The sequence below is a fragment of the Macaca nemestrina genome (genome assembly GCF_043159975.1).
Source record: "Macaca nemestrina isolate mMacNem1 chromosome 11 unlocalized genomic scaffold, mMacNem.hap1 SUPER_11_unloc_1, whole genome shotgun sequence".
NCBI classification, from domain to species: Eukaryota; Metazoa; Chordata; class Mammalia; order Primates; family Cercopithecidae; genus Macaca; species Macaca nemestrina.
The window spans coordinates 581,057-598,466 of record NW_027257572.1 but is presented as its reverse complement, the minus strand read 5'-3'; the positions used below and the strand labels follow the sequence as shown (position 1 = coordinate 598,466).

General features: G+C 40.7%; 1 long non-coding RNA gene across 1 annotated transcript; it reads right to left on the bottom strand.

Annotated features, from left to right (window-relative positions):
- Nucleotides 1–14,466: 14,466 nt before the first annotated feature.
- LOC139361140 (uncharacterized) lies at nucleotides 14,467–17,409 on the bottom strand. Its single transcript, XR_011618675.1, has 2 exons — nucleotides 17,335–17,409; nucleotides 14,467–15,401 (listed from the first exon to the last, which is right to left on the bottom strand). It is a non-coding gene; the product is annotated as an uncharacterized lncRNA (long non-coding RNA).
- Nucleotide 17,410: the final 1 nt, after the last annotated feature.

The following is a 17,410-nucleotide window of genomic DNA, read 5'->3' as shown; positions in this document are numbered from 1 at the left end:
GAATGACCTTGCGAGACCCTCATTCTTTGCTCTTCCTCCTCTAACCACAAGGTTAGAGCCTTGTTTTTGTTTAGCGTCTCTCTGTATTTCTCTCCTCTGTATGCTGTTGCACCTTAGTGCAAGCGAAAGACTGTCCCTCTAGCTTTTTTCTGTTCAGGATGTATGTCCAGCTGCTTTCTCTGTTTCTTCACAGTGTTTGATTTGTACTTTTGTAATAAACTGTTCTATAATTTATCGTGTCTATTTCTGCCTTCCCCCCTACCGAGTTCCAGGAAGTTTCTTTTGAACACCTTTGCATCTCTAAAGCTAAATGGAGTGCTTTATAGGTAGGTACCTAATACATTTTAATAGGCATTCAATCGATGAAATTTCCTCATTCTGTCAGCGTCAGGCAGAGCATCAGAACAGATGGATCAGACTCTCTGAGGAGGGTTAAAAAATGCTGCAGAGAATAGGAGTATTAAGTGCTTTTTTCACCTGTGAAAATATCCTGGGGAGTATTGTAGTAAAAAGACTGATGGGCCAGGCGTGGTGGCTTACACGTGTAACCCCAGCACTCTGGGATGCCGAGGCGGACGATCACTTGAGGTCGGGGGTTCAAGACCAGCCTGGCCAACATGCTGAAGCCCTGTCTCCACTAAAAGGGCTTCTCCTGGGCAGGGGGGCGTGCACCTGTAATCCCAGCTACTTGGGAGGCTGAGAAAGGAGAATCGCTTGAACATGGGAGGAGGAGGTTGCAGCGAGCTGTGTTCGTGCCATTGCACTCTGCACTCCAGCCCGGGGGACAGAGTGAGACTCCATCTCAAAAAGACTGGTGGAATGCCTTCCTGTAGGGCAAAGTCTGATTTCTTTTTAAGAAGAGAAAAAATATAAGGCAAGATTGTGACCCAAGATAACAGCACCTGTCACATAGAAGGATCTGTCAAATGAGTAGACACTTAATTTAAGATCTCTAGCATGTGAAATTCTAAGGTATTCTGGATTGATTTTATAGAGATGCATTTTATCCTTGCTCAACCAGTTTCTGTTATTTAGGTTCGAAATCATATATATTGCATACATTTATTACTAATGAAAGTGACTTGGAATTCAACCTTATGGGACACAGAGTTAAACGAGTCTTTTATATATGTATTTCTTTCTTTTTTCTTTTTTCTTTTTTTTTTATGAGATGGAGTCTTGCTCTGTCACCCAGACAAGTGCAGTGGTGCGATCACGACTCACTGCAACCTCCGCTTCCATGTTCAAGCGATTCTCCTGCCTCAGCCTCCTGAGTAGCTGGGATTACAGGTGTGCACCACCACACCCAGCTAATTTTGTATTTTTAGTAGAGATGGGGTTTCACCATATTGGTCAGGCTGGTCTTGAACTCCTGACCTCATGATCCGCCCACCTCAGCCTCCCAAAGTGCTACGATTACAGGTGTGAGCTACCATGCTTGGGCCTATATGCGTATTTCTTAATGCTGAAAGCCTTCAGACTCAACTGTAAGACTAGAAGAGGATGTTGATGGACTTATGGTAAGTGAAGCAGGAGCAGCAGCAGTTAAACTCATCTTATTTAAAGACTTCTAGTTATTAATCACATCCATGTCAATTTTTTTCACACCAAATTTGCAGTTAAAACCCACAAGTTCCATAGATTATGTGATAGAGACCATGTCATTAAAGTGGATGACTATGTTCTTGCTTTCCTTTAGGAAGAAAGTAGTATTTCTGGGTTTTGTTTACTGAACACCTAAATGGAATTTTTAAGTTGAATTGATACGCCATTAGCAATCAGATGCAGACTTTTTTGGAGTTAAAAATAATGAAATGGAGTATTTCATGTTATAAAGAAATGAAAAAATTAATCTTTAATATTTTTCAGATCTTATGTTCTCTCTATATATGTATATATGTGTGTAATATATACATATATATTCCAATATTATCTCTCCTTAGATATATATTGTCCAGTAAATCTACCAAATGAGCAAATTAAAAGGAGATGGTTTTATCTTTGAGTCGATGGGTGTCTACTGAGTAGGGTCTATATTTAAATAAAAATGGTTATAATGCAAAAAACCATGGACTGTATGGACTCTGAGGGAGATGGATATATAGTGAGAACATCTCTGTAGTTGCCCTTTATTACTGAACAATTACGTATAAGTGAACAATTTTACCTAAATGTGCTTATCTTTTATGCTTCCTGCAGAAATGATTTAGACTCTAATCTCACATTTTGCTACTATTGTCCTGGAGCATGTTGACAACCTGTTGTTCTTAAACCAGAGATGCTTGTTACTTCTGTGTAACTCTCTTAGAAATCACAAACCAGTTGATGAAAGAGGCAGGAGTGGGATAAAATGGTAGAAGAAGAGAGACAAATTAGAGAGGAAATTTGAGAAACTGGCAGTTAAAAGGATTTACAAGAAGGAAAAAAAGGAATCTTTACATTATTTTGAAAAAACCTCACAGTTATCAAAAAACAATCAACCTTAGCCAAAAATATGAAGTGATTGAATGGTTATAATAAATTTGTGAATCAGGTTATACATTCTAAGTTTTTGATGTGTGCATTTAGCACTGTAAACTTTCCTCTTAATACTGCTTTGCCGTGTACCAGAGGTCCTAGTATGTTGCACCTTTGTTTCATTAGTTTCAATAAATTTCTTGATTTGTGCCTTTATTTCATTGTTTACTCAGAAGTCATTCAGGGACAGGTTTAATTTTCATGAAATCGTGTGATTTTGAAAGATCTTCTTGATATTGATTTCTATTTTTATTGTACTGTGATCTGAGAGCGTGGTTGGCATGACTTTGGTTTTTTTTGAATTTGCTAAGAATTGTTTTATGGCCAATTGTGTGGTCATTTTTAGAGTATGTGCCATGTGCAGATGAAAATAATATATTCTGTTGCTTTTGGGTGTTCTGCAGATGTCTGTTAGGTCCATTTGGTCAGGTGTCAAGTCCAGTTCCCAAATATCTTTGTTAGTTTTCTACCTCAGTGATGTGTCTAATACTGTCAGAGTGGTGTTGAAGTCTCCCACTATTATTGTATGGTTATCTAAGTCTCCTCATACGCCTCTAGGAACCTGTTTTATAAATCTGGCTTCCCCTGTGTCAGGTACACACATATTTAGGGTAGGTACGTCTTGTGGAATTGAATTAACAATTTACCATTATGTAGTATACTTCTTTGTCTTTTTTAATTGTTGTTGGGTCTAAGTCTCTTTAGTCTGAAATTAGATTAGCAACTCCTGCTTTTTTGTTTTCCATTGGCTTGGTATATTTTTCTCCATCCCTTTACTTTGAGCCTATGGTCACTGCATGTGAGATGGGTCTCTTGAAGACAGCATACAGTTTGGAGACACAATTAAACCAGTGTTAAGAGGAAAGTTTATAGTACTAAATGCTCCCGTCAAGTGTTAGATCTCAAATTAACCACTTAACATCACACCTTGAAGGAACTAGAAAAACAAAAGAAAACCAACCCCAAATCTAGCAGAAGACAAGAAAAAATGAAAATCAGAGCTGAACTGTATGAAATTGAGATGTGAAAAGATCAATTAAACTATACAAAAAGTCAATGTAATAAAAGGAGTTGCTTATTTGAAACAATGAGTAAGACCACTAGCTAAACTAATTAAGAAAAATGAGAGAATATCCAAATAAACACAGTAAGAAATGACAATGGAGACATTACCACCAACCCTAAAGAAACACAGAAATCCATCAGAGACTATTGTGAATACCTCTTCGCACACAAAGTAGAAAACCTAGAATGAACGGGTAAATTCCTAGAAATGTACAACTCCCCAAGACTGTACCAGGAAGCAACTCAAACCCTAAACATGCTAATAATGAATTCTTAAATGGGATCAATAACAAAAAGCCTACCAAAAGCCCAGGACCAGACTGATTCACAATTGAATTCTACCAAACATATAAGGAAGAGCTGGTACCATTCCTACTGAAACTATTCCAAAAATCGAGGAGAAGGGGCTCCTCCCTAACTCACTCTATGAGGCCAGTGTCATCTTGATGCCCAAACCTGTCAGAGACACAATAAAAAAGTTCAGGCCAATATCCTTGATAAACATAGATGCAAACATCCTCAACAAAATACCAGCAAACTGAATCCAGCAACACATCAGAAAGCTCATTCACCACGGTAAAGTAGGCTTTATCCCTGGACTACATGTTTGGTTCAATATATGCAAATCAATACATGTGATTCATCCACCTAAACAGAACAAAAAATAAAAACCACATGATCATCGCAATACAGGTAGAAAAGGATTTTGATAAAATTCAGTGTCCCTTCATGTTGAAAACTCTCAACAAACTGGCATTAAAGGAACATACCTCAAAATAATAACAGCAATCTATAACAAACCCACAGTCAACATCATGCTGAACAGGCAAAAGCTGGAAGCATTCCCTTTGAGAACTGGAGCAAGACAAGGATGCCCACTCTCACCACTCCTATTCAATATACTACTGGAAGTCCTAGCCAGAGCAATCAGGCAAGAAAAAGGAACAAAACGCATCCAAATAAGAAGAGAGGAAGTCAAATTTATGTCTGTTTGCAGATGATATGATTTTATGCCTAGAAAACTCCATAGTATTTCCCCAAAACCTCCTAGGTATGACAAACAATTTCAGCAGGGTTTTTGGATAGAAAATCAATGCTCATCATCACTGGCCATCAGAGAAATGCAAATCAAAACCACAATGAGATACCGTCTCACACCAGTTAGAAAGGCAATCATTAAAAAATCAGGAAACAACAGGTGCTGAAGAGGATGTGGAGAAATAGGAACACTTTTACGCTGTTGGTGGGACTGTAAACTAGTTCAACCATTGTGGAAAACAGTGTGGCGATTCCTCAAGGATCTAGAACTAGAAATACCATTTGACCCAGCCATCCCATTACTGGGTATATACCCAAAGGATTATAAGTTATGCTGCTATAAAGACACATGCACACGTATGTTTACTGCGGCACTATTCACAATAGCAAAGGCTTGGAATCAACCCAAATGTCCATCAGTGACAGACTGGATTAAGAAAATGTGGCACATACACACCATGGAATACTATGCAGTCATAAAAAAGGATGAGTTCGTGTCCTTTGTAGGGACGTAGATGCAGCTGGAAACCATCATTCTCAGCAAACTATCGCAAGAACAGAAAACCAAATACTGCATGTTCTCACTCACAGGTGGGAATTGAACAATGAGATCACTTGGATGCAGGAAGGGGAACATCATACACCGGGTCCTCTTGTGGGGAGGGGGTGGGGGGAGGGATAGCATTAGGAGATATACCTAATGTAAATGACGAGTTGATGGGTGCAGCACAGCAACATGGCACAAGTATACATATGTAACAAACCTGCACGTTATGCACATGTACCCTAGAACTTAAAAGTATAAGAAAAAAAATCAATGTACAAAAATAATAAGCATTTCTATACACCAACAGTGTTCAAGCTGAGTGCCAAATGTAGAACACAATCACATTCATAATAGCCACACATACACAAAGTAAAATATGTAGGAATACAGCTCACCAGGAAGGTAAAAGATCATTACACACTGAGAATTACAAAACACTGCACATAGAAATCAGAGATGACACAAACAAATGGAAAAACATTCCATGCTCATGGATAGCAAGAATCAGTATCATTAAAACTGGCCATGCTGCCCAAAGCAGTTTACAGATTCAATCCTATGCCTATCAAACTTCCAAAGACATTCTTCACAGAACTAGAAAAAACTAATTTAAAATTCTTGTGGAACCAAAAAAGAGCCCAAATAGCCAAGAGAATCCTAAGCAAAAAGAACAAAGCTGGAAGCATCACAATACTCAACTTCAAACTATACTACAGGGTTACAGTAACCAAAACAGCATGGTACTGGTGTAAGAACAGACACATAGAACAATGGAACAGAATAGAGAGTACAGAAATAAAGCTGTACATCTACAACCATCTTCTCTTCAACAAAGCTGACAAAAACAAATAATGGGGAAAGCACTCCATATTCAATAAATGGTACTGGGATACCCGGCTAGCCATATGCAGAGGGTTGAAATTGGACCTCTTCCTTACACCATATACAAAAATCAATTTAAAATGAATTAAAAACATATATAAAACCTAAAACTGTAAAAATCTTAGAAGAAAATCTAAGAAATACCATTCTAGCAGTACGTCCTGGCAAAGATTTTATGATGAAGATACCAAAGGCAATTGCAACAAAAACAAAAATTTCCAAATAAGACCTCGTTAAACTAAAGAGCTTCTGCACAGCAAAAGAAACTGCCAACAGAGTAAATGATAACCCACAGAATGGGAGAAAATATTTGCAAACTATGCATCTGACAAAGGCCCAACTTTCTTGCCTCCCACAGGCCCCACAACACCTGGGATGTGGAAGCTTTGGAGGAATCAGGGCCTGGGACTCTTTATGAGCAGCAAAATGAAAACAACACTTTAGCTGGTTTCCAGTGCACTCATAATTTCCCTATAGAGCACTTTAGAGACAACTTTAAAGTGATTTAACTCACAAAATTAAGTCTATATAGTATTTTTAAGGTACACACCTTAAAACATGTCATTCACATTATAGAAAAGTGTAAAATGAGAGAAATAGTTCCCATAATGTATGAACTTCCGGGCTAATAATTATTTAGATATAATCCAATATCCATTTTCTATCCATGTACCCCTATGTAAATACATCCTTTACTGAGGAAAATTAGAAGGAAAGTGGGACGATGGTTCGTGTTCTTGAATAGGAAGAATTTTCTCAAGATGCGGTCTCTTTCTGTGTTTATCAATTTTGCCTAAACTAAATAAAAATACCAAAGTTTTCACATTTAAAAATTACACATGCTGTCTTGTACTGCTATGACATTAACATTTTTTTGTAATGCAATGAAAAATGACTTGCCCTCCTACATATCAAGACGTGCTATTAATTTCTAGAAATCATTTACGAACAGCTGAAAGACGTAAATGAATGGAATGGAGTAGAAAATCCGGAAACACCCATATATACGAAAGAATTTAGAACTCGATAATGGCGACATTTCGTAGTAGAAAAAGATGGATTATTCGTAAGTGGAATGTCTGCTGTTTGGAGAAAACTAGCTGGATTTTTATGTCACAAAAATAGGCTCCTGGTGGAATACATATTAAAAATTTTAAACATACAAAATGAGAAAACTATCAGAAGAAAACACAAATGCCTATTTATACAGATACTTTTTTTTTTTTTTTTTGAGACAGAGTCTCGCTCTGTCACCCAGGCTAGAGTGCAGTGGCACGATCTTGGCTCACTGTAATCTCCGCCTCCCGGGTTCAAACAATCCTCTTGCCTCAGCCTCCCAAGTAGCTGGGATTACAGGCATGCGTCACCATGCCCAGCTAATTTTTGTATTTTTAGTAGAAACGGGGTTTCACCATGTTGGTCAGGCTGATTTTGAACTCCTGACTTTAGGTCATGCACCCACCTCAGCCTCCCAAAGTGCTGGGATTACAGGCATGAGCCACTATGCCTGTCATACAGATATATTTTCATGACAAAGACCTTCCTAAAGACCTCACAAGCAAACATTTTGAAGGTTGGTTTAGCAAAATAAAAATTAAAACACCCCATATATAAGGAAAAAAATCGACAAAACATAACATACTTGCAAAGTATTTATAACATCCATGTATATACACATATCAGATAAGCAATGTACTTTCACGTTCAGCAATGAGGCTCTGTCTCAACAAAAAACAAAACAGAAAAAACAAAAATAAGCATAAACACCATGAAAACCAAAAAGACTGAAGAACTATCTCAGATTAAGAGACTAAAGAAACAGGACAACTGAACACAGAACATCATGGATTGTGAATCCCCATCTTTGATTTTTTTTGCTACAAAGGATATTAGGGAGACAGCTGGCACAATCTGAATAAGGTCTGTAGATCAGATATTAGTATTAGACAGACTTGAACTTCCTGATTTGTGAATCATACCATAATAATGTAAGATAATTATTTTTAGGAAGCACACAGTGAAGTATTAAAAGTAAAGAGGCATCAGGTTCACAATTTACAAAATGTTCACAAAAAATCATTATATATATATATATTTGTATTTATCTAGAAAGAGAAAAGGAGGAGAATGAATAAACCAAATGTGGTAAAGTGTTAACATCTGAGGAACTACATCCAATGATTCTTTGTACAATTCTTATGATTTTTCTCTGAATCTGAAATTCCTTTTAAACCACTGACACGCATGGGACCCTGGTCTCGCTGTACCTCACAGCCCAGGAAGCCACATATCATGTGCTTTGGCTCTCACGGGTCACTCAGAGGTAGGGCAAGAATGGAAAAAGCACTGATTTCAGGATAAAAGGAAACTCAGGTCCTATTCTCAGCACAGCCTCTAGATGTGTCAATTTCTGCATGACATTCGGTCTCCCTGGGTCTCTATTTCCATGTATTTCATAGAGTGGTTATGAGGATTCAGTGGAGTAATATACGCCAGGTGCTTAGGCAAGGGCCAAACGTAGCAATTAGTAGCTGATGCCAATTTGCTTCTTTCCTTTTCCTTTATCTTGGGGGATTTTAGTTTGGAAATTTTATAGCATCTTTGATGTTATAAAATGATGAATCTGAACCTCGGTGGATCTGTGAACACCTGGAAATTGCATGCAAAGTTGGGTATGTTTTCAAGAAATTTTATTTCTAGAGAAAATGTCTCTGTTCATTTCCTGGGGTTGCTTTAACGAACTACCACAAACTGAGTGGCTTAAACAACATAAATTTATTGCCACACAGTTCTCAAAGCTAGAAGTCTGAAATCATGGTGTGAACAGGACGGGTTTCTTCTGAGGGCTGTGAGGGAGAACCTGTTTGATGCTTCTCTCCTAGCTTCCAGTAGCTCCAAGCACCCTTTGCTTATAGATGGTGATCTCCTTGTGTCTTCTCCATACATACTCATCTCTGCGTCCAAATTTCCTCCGTATATAAGGGTATCAGTTATAGTGAATTAGGGCCCACTCAAATGACCTTATTTTAATGTAATCGTCTGCAAAGATTCTATTTCCAAGTAAGGTCACTTTCATAGGCACTGGGGTTAGAACTCCAACATCTGTTTTGGGGGGAGATAATTCAACCCGTAACAGAATCTAGCTTTCATTGGATTTGTAAAGGTGTCTGTGGCCCGTCCAAAGACTATGAACTATTGACTGTAAAATCTTCTTAATAGCTCATCCTATACCAACCTAACCCACAAGCTTGTAGACTTGAGATGGGCCAAGTTATGTCTTGAGTGCCAAATCATGGAGAAACACCAAAGCAATTCTGATGGGGTTGTTTAGGCATGTACTAATGGGAAGCCAGTACAGGAAGTCTGTTTCTATGTCAAACTTTATTCCAGTGGGAAACTTTATTCCATTGCTGTTTAGTTAAAATCCTGCTGTGCTAAGAATGTCTCAAGTCTCACTCTAATAAAGTTTACAATCCAGTGGATGAGATATGCTCACCAAAAACACATATGTGCGCATAATTATAAATTGTGAAGAGTACTAGGAGAGAATGAAGCATGATTCTATAAAATTAAAGAATTTGGCTTGGCCAGACATGGTGGTTCATGCCTGTAATCCCAGCACTTTGGGAGGCCAAGGCGGGCGGGTCACCTGAGGTCAGGAGTTAGAAACCAGCCTGACCAACGTGGTGAAACCCCCATCTGTACTAAAAATACAAAAATTAGCCAGTCATGGTGGTGGACCCCTGTAATCCCAGCTACTCAGGAGGCTGAGACAGGAGAATCGCTTGAACCCGGGGGGCGGAGGTTGCAGTGAGTTGAGATCATGTCACTGCACTCCAGCCTGGGCAACAAGGGCAAAACTCTTATCTTAGGAAAAAAAAAAAAAAAAAAAAAAAAAAAAAAAAAAAAAAAACAGGAGCAGACAGAGAAAAATGAGATTGAAGAAAACAGAGCCAGAGTAATAGGAATACAGCCAGAATAAAGTAGTATCTAAAGAATCAAGTCTAAGAATGTCAAGATGTTGGAGGGTTAGCAAGCTAGGAGTATAGATTGACACACAGGTTGAGGATGAGGGAGGTGCCTTTCAATGGTGTCCCATTTCTCCTAAGATAAGTTCCTCAATTTCTCACAATGTCCAAATTGCCCTTCAGCCTCATCTCACCTCATTCCCATCAGCCTCCGGAGTAGCTGGGATTATAGGCGCCCACCACCACGCCCAGCTCATCTCCGCCTGCTCCTGGAACACTGCTTTCCACTGAGTGATCTCACCCTGATCCCTTTCTCTGAGTGATCTTACCTGTGGCACGGTTTCAGCTATCACCCTTTTCTCATCTGCTTACAAAATAAATAATGCACAATTTTGGTCACATGAATATTTATATGGTCTGCTTAAGCCCTGTTTCGTAATTCTATAGGTAACTGCTTTTTAGAGGATGTTTCCACACTGATACCATTTTAGCTATTAAGACAAATTTGCCACAGGGGAGAGGGGAATGAGTCACCTCTGAAGAGGCACGAACGGTGACTGGTGGGGTGCCGTCAGCAAGGCCTTCCCTATTCACCCCTGGAAACAGTTGACCAATAGTCTGCCCTTGTGTGCTCTCCTGATATATGAAGCACATTCTTTGAATTTGCTGAGGTTTCCACTCATCTTCCCTGAGGCACCCTGACCCAGGGCTCCAGTTGCCCTCTGCTTACATCCATGTGGGCATAGAGCATCCCCCCAGCTGCGGCGGTGTGGAAGGAAACCAACAAATTAAGGCCCTTGAAGGTCACTGTGACAATGTCAGAAAATCAGACTGCAGTGAATGGCTTGGTGGGTCTGATTCTCAGCTAGGGATGCTTCTAAGGTGTCTACTGTGGAAGATAAAGAGGAGAACTAGAAAAAGAAAGGGAGAAAGGGAAGAAAAAGATGCCAGCAAGTATTTGCTAAACACTGCGTGATTTACTTTCACAGGTGTAGTTTATTTGATCCTCACAGACAGCCTGGCAAGGTAGATTTTTTTGTTTTGTTTTGTTTTGAGACAGTCTCGCTCTGTCGTCCATGCTGGAGTGCAATGGCGCGATCTCGCTCACTGCAACCTCTGCCTCCCGGATTCAGCCATTCTCCTGTCTCAGCCTCCCGAGTAGCTGGGACTACAGGTGCCTGCCACTGCACCCAGCCAATTTTTGTATTTTGGTAGAGACAGGGTTTCACCCAGTTGCCCAGGCTGGTCTCGAACTCCTGAGCTCAGGCAGTCCACCCACCTCGGCCTCCCATAGTGCTAGGATTACAGGAGTGAGCCACCATGCCCGGCCCAAGGTAAGTATTTTTTACATTTTAATGTAAATGGGCTCAGAACCATGAAACAGGTCTCCTGAACTAAACAAATAAAAACTAGTCATTTGTTGGACAAGTTGGGCATCAGTCATTTTTAGTTTCTTTTGAATTTGATGTTCTTCCAACTGTACCGCAAAGCCTTGGTCATCGATTTGGTGAATTAGCCCGAACCTTTGAGTCATTCTGGGTACTGTCACTCCCATGAGGACTCAGCTGCCATTGAGTCCTCTGTGCTTTTTCTTTGCACCAGCTTGTCCTGAACCTGCACGTTTAAGTTGAACCAACACAGCCAGAAACCCAAACCAAGTGGCTGACAGCAAGTATGTATAAGCGTGGGACCCATCAGCTTAGCCAAGACAATCTCCTCTGTCCCAGCCTCTGAATTCCTCCCATTTTATTACAGTTCTTTTTTCTTTCTAGTCCAGGTTTCTCATCCTGATTTGGCTCCGCTCACACTCCTGGACATATGAACTGATTTTTTACTGGCTTTAACTCAACTAATGAAGGATTTGCCTCCTGGGCCACCCGTTGGTCTTCCTGAACTTACTTCAGGTCCTTGAATGCTTTATGACCCTACCTTAAAGCAAAATCCTCATACTTGTGTACCTGGCTGGCACTCAGATGCTCCAACGCTGAAGTCCTCTAGGGCAGGGGAGAGTTCAGAGAGGACATGGAGAGGAGAATCCAGTTACAGAATGGCCTTTGGGCACTTCCAGCAATGGATCTCCTAAGCAGGTTGTTCTTATCCTCTAGCAGGAGTGTTATATTGAGGAATTTGAAGGAAAGTTTGTCTAGCAAGAACTATCTGCTCTAGTCATCATTAATGGACTATATTGGGCAAGCGGTCATTTGACCAAATTCCGGTATGTAAGGTGAATTCCTTTCTATTCAACTCAATAAGTCATTCTATCCTAGGGGACTCCAAAAGGTTTTGTACAAACCTACATTATCATACACTAATCAGTCCCCAACAGTGAGTTTCTGTGTTGGGTAATTCCAATAAATGTATCTGTACTTCTGGATTTTTTTTTCCGTAGCTCCCAGAATTTTGTCTCCATTACCCATGCATTGTGAATTCCTGGAGAGGTTAACGTTCTCGTCATCACCTCCAGCCGTGACTTCCAAACACTGCTGAATCATTCTCTGCTCCATGCTTGCTGTTACTCCTTATTATTCACACCTTGGCACTGACTGAACATAGATCCAACCCCTTTCCATTATTTTTACAAAGAAACAAATTACTCAGGGTCTTTGCCGCAGTTTTGGGCAGGTAGAAGGAGTTACAGGCAGCACAGAATGCACCATAACATTGGACATATCCATTTCTTAAGGTTCTCATGGAAATTGTCTGCACGTGGCTTGGGTATCTCTTTCAAAAAGTCTCTTCTTTCTTTTATATTTTCTCTGGTTCCCATATTCCTGTGTTTTTCTAATTGAGAGTCGTTGAGCTCTTTCTTTTATGTCCTGTTCTTTTCTAACCGATGCTCTCAGTGACTCAGCTGCTATTCTCAAGTGGTTTGTTAACATATTTTGCTAATTAAGTCAGTTGTTTCCATGAGAGCTGACTTCTAGTATGATTTTTTAATAGAACATAAACATAAAAGTATTTATTGTTACTAGGGTAGTCATTCACCCAAACAGATGTAAACACAGATCTTTCTTTTACCTAACTCTGAAGGTATTTTGCTTTTTTTTTTTTTTTTTTGAGACAGTCTCGCTCTGTCACCCAGGCTGGAGTGCAGTGGCAAGATCTCGGCTCACTGCAACCTCTGCCTCCTGGGTTTGTGTGATTCTCCCGCCTTAGCCTCCTGAGTAGCTGGGATTACAGGTGCGTGCCACCACGCCCAGCTAATTTTTGTATTTTTAGTAGAGATGGGGTTTCACCATGTTGGTCAGGCTGGTCTTGAACTCCTGATATTGTGATCTGCCCGCCTCGGCCTCCCAAAGTGCTGAGATTACAGGCGTGAGCCACTGTGCCCGGCCCTGCCATTTTTTTATTTTTTAGAAATATACTCCAGTCTGGGCATTCACTGTATCCTCGGCAGAAGTATATTTACAGGTCACCCCACACCTCCCTCCAGGGCCCGTGAGAAGGAGCACCTGGCAAACGGACTCTGAGCTGAGCATCTCATATCTGAAGCCTTAGTGATAAATAGGAAAATTCCCCATTTGTCATCAGTGTCATCCTGTACACTAAGAATTAGGCAGAGATGTATATAAATTCATTAGCCTAATAAGTGAAACCAAGTTAACCAGTGATTGAAATAGTCTTTTTTCTCACCCTCCACACTGACGTTCAGGCCACTCTGTGCCTCTGGAAGCTCAGTGGGACACAGAGTTTAGTCAGAGGGCATCATGAACTTGGAGTTTGGAAATAGGAAAAGCAGTGGACATTTTATTTTGGTTATTGTAAGTAATAAAAATAGGCAGAGTTTAATAGGCCTGCCTTTTAGTTCAAAACACCCGTGTGATTTGTAGCTTTAAGCATTTAGATTTTTTCCCCTTGAGTGTTTTGAGAAATCTGACCTTTATGATTGATGAGGGGCTGCTGTGTCTTTCTGAATCATGATTCTTTCCAAGGCTTCCCTTCTCTGTTCTTGAAGCTTTTTATTATTGTTATTATTATTGTCATTATTATATATATTTTGAGACAGAGTTTCACTCTTGTTGCCCAGGCTGGAGTACAATGGCCCAATCTTGGCTCACTGCAACCTCCGCTTTCCGGGTCCAAAAGATTCTCCTGCTTCAGCCTCCCAAATAGCCGGGATTACAGGCACCCACCACCAGGCCCAGCTAATTTTTGTGTTTTTAATAGAGACTGGGTTTCACCATGTTGGCCAGGCTGGCCTCGAACTCCTGACCTCAGGTGATCCACCTGCCTTGGCCTCCCAAAGTGCTGGGATTACAGGTGTGAACCACCATGCCCAGCCTCGAAGCTTCTTTAAGTGCTAGTAAATATAGATTAAATGAATGAATGGTAGGCAAACAAAAAAATTTGAGAAAGAAGACAGAAGGAAAAAGGAAGAAGAGACAGAGAGAGGAAAATGGAGGAGACAGGCAGAGGAGAGACAGAAAGAGAGAGAGCGAGAAAGAGAACTGATTGTTGTAATAATTTTATTAAGAAACATTATCTAGAATCATTAGCATCACCCAACAGAAATGTGTTATTTAAGGGGAACACTCAACCCACCAGCAATGAAGAGCAGCTGGGACACTCAGATTGACACTCCATATCATAAACTAGGTCAATATATTTTATTAAGATTATTTGATTAATAAGAGAAGTAGCTTTCCTGTTTAGATTTTGGGGAGATAGTGCAAAACAAATGCCAACGTTTACTGTCCATTCAAGCCCTGTGCTCCTATGTTTTAATTTTAGTGGGAAAAGGGAAAAATGATTCTTAGTGGTGACATTCCTCATTTCTATGATAACATTCTCTCAAAGTTCTCACAGTATGATCATATGGTTTTAAAGACCCATTGATTAAATACTTTCATCTGAAACTAGAAAATATTTACGGAGAACTAAACCAACTGGTAATTTTATCCTCATCATTTTCATTTCCATCATCCTTTCCCTTCTTCAAAACCTTACCAAATGGCAAACGTACAAAAGAACCATGTCTAACCACAGGTTTTAATTCAAGGAAGATAGAAATTTCCTCTCCCAAATAAACCCCAAAATAATGAAGCCAGTAATTCAATAAAGGAAAGAAAAATAATGTGTTCTTGAAGGAAAGTTGCCTGCTAATGGGTCACCGCGGTTTTCAGTCTAAGCTGCCCCCAAGCCTTGATAGTGGCCAAGAGGACTGATGTCCCAGAGAGCTTCCAGAAGAGGAGTCGCCAGGCACATTCGCTTTCTTCTCTGCTCCATGGTCGTATCTGGTATGGTCACCAGTGAAAATCAGGCCTTCAGCTGGCTTTGAACGGTGTGAGCTTAGCCCTGTTTCAGCTGAGACAGGCACTGAGAGGCGTAACTGTGGCTCTCCATCTAGTCCACATCGATCAGTGAATTGGCTTTGTCTTAGGCACCTTTCAGAACAGATAAGAAGCAGTCTTTAGAATGTCAGCACAACTAAGGGGTGCAGGTGGTCAGACCTCCAGGGGGGCATATGACTAAGCTTTCATTTCTGAACAATTGTGGTAACAATTTCAGAAAGTGCTATTTCTGGAGCTTTTACTTCTGACTCGAATATTTTGCCAAGAATTCACCTGCATCTTCATAGCCAATGGTCCTCGTTTACAAGAATGATGATCACTATTATCACCATTATTCAGAAGAGGCAACTGAGGCTCTGTCAGGCAGGTTAATCACTGTACCCAGGTTGAACAGGGCACATCCATGGCAGAGCTATAGTGTAGAATCGACCTGTCTGCTGAAAGTGCCCGTGTTGTTAACTGCTATGCAAAATAATGTATTTATTAAAGCGAAGCCATTTTTAAATCAGGGAGGAATATATACATTTATGGTCCATAAAACTTAGAAGTGTTTACCTATTGTTTCTTGACTTTTGCTCTAGGGTAGAATCAAGGACACTGGCTCTGAGGACGGCCCTCCAGCTTGTTGTCAATCCTATCTGTAGCCACTCCTCCACCCTCTGCCACAACCGCCCTCAGCTCTTTATATTCCAGCATACTTTGTGCCTTTGTTTAAACTGCACCATCAGGCTGGGCACGGTGGCTCATGCCTGTAATCCCAGCACTTTGGGAGGCCGAGACGGGTGGATCACGAGTTCAGGAGATCGAGACCATCCTGGCTAATCCGGTGAAACCCTGTCTCTACTAAAAATACAAAAAATTATCCGGGCGAGGTGGCGGGCGCCTCTAGTCCCAGCTACACGGGAGGCTGAGGCAGGAGAATGGCGTGAACCCGGGAGGCGGAGCTTGCAGTGAGCTGAGATCGGGCCACTGCACTCCAGCCTGGGTGACAGAGCGAGACTCCGTCTCAAAAAAATAAAAAATAAAAAACTGCACCATCTGCCTTAAATATCCTCCTCCTGTTTCACCAGCCCAAATCCTGCTCATTCCTTACAGTCTGGCTCAGTTGTCACCTCCACTCAGAAACTGGGAACTAGAAGAAAGCTGAAGGATGGTTGTTTGAGTTGTGAACCTAGCATGTGTTTTGGTAAATTTGACACAGGTGTGAGTGAAGTTATACTGCATTAGAGAATCCTTTTGTTTGCTAAGTGAGGGCAGACAGTTCTGATTTGCCGTATCCACTGTGATTCTCCAAGAACAGAAGAGGATTTATCTCTAGAATGGAGAAAGCGGGGCTGCAAAAGCTGCCATTCCAACTGTAAAATCTGTAATTTCATTATATGCTAGATGAAATGTAAGTGGGAGGGGAGCTGCCATGTTCCTACATATAAATGGGAAGAGTACTAAGAATGTTTAATAAATAAGTCTTTGATCCCTCTTGAAATTGTTGATTTTCTGCTCCTCTTTTTGCAGTTTGGGTTTGTTAGAATTAATTGATCAATGGCATGTCAGGTTTCTATGCCTTCTATAAGGAAAAGGAATAAGCTGTACATGCATCTGTCGGTAATGTAGTGTTGGTTATCACATTAGGCAGCTTCAGTGCAGTCACAATCCCTCCAAATCCCAGTGACTTAACCAAAACCACATACTTGTGGCTTGGCTTTGCACATTACCAGTAGCTCCTCATCTAGGCAGCTCTGCCTGATCAGTCTCATTGAAAGTTGAGAGGTGCTCGTTCTGGGGACTAGGCTAAAAGAGCAGCCCTTATTTGAGATACATGGTCAAATGAAAACAGTCACGAAGGCAGGGTCCCTCCCCACCTCTCCACATCCCTGTCTTGTCTGGAACTGCCTTGGGTAATGCTTAGCCAGGACCAGCACATTATACAAGGCAATGTCCACGTGCTGGGATCAGCAAGGAGGAGCTTTCTGTCTCAGGGTTAAGAGTAAAGACTAACCCAGCACCACCTCGAGGGCTTCAAGCTCACTTTCTGTTTGCTCGAAGTCTGCGATGTGCTCATGAAGTCTGCAGTCCTCTCAGGCTTCAGGAACAGCGTCCTTGAA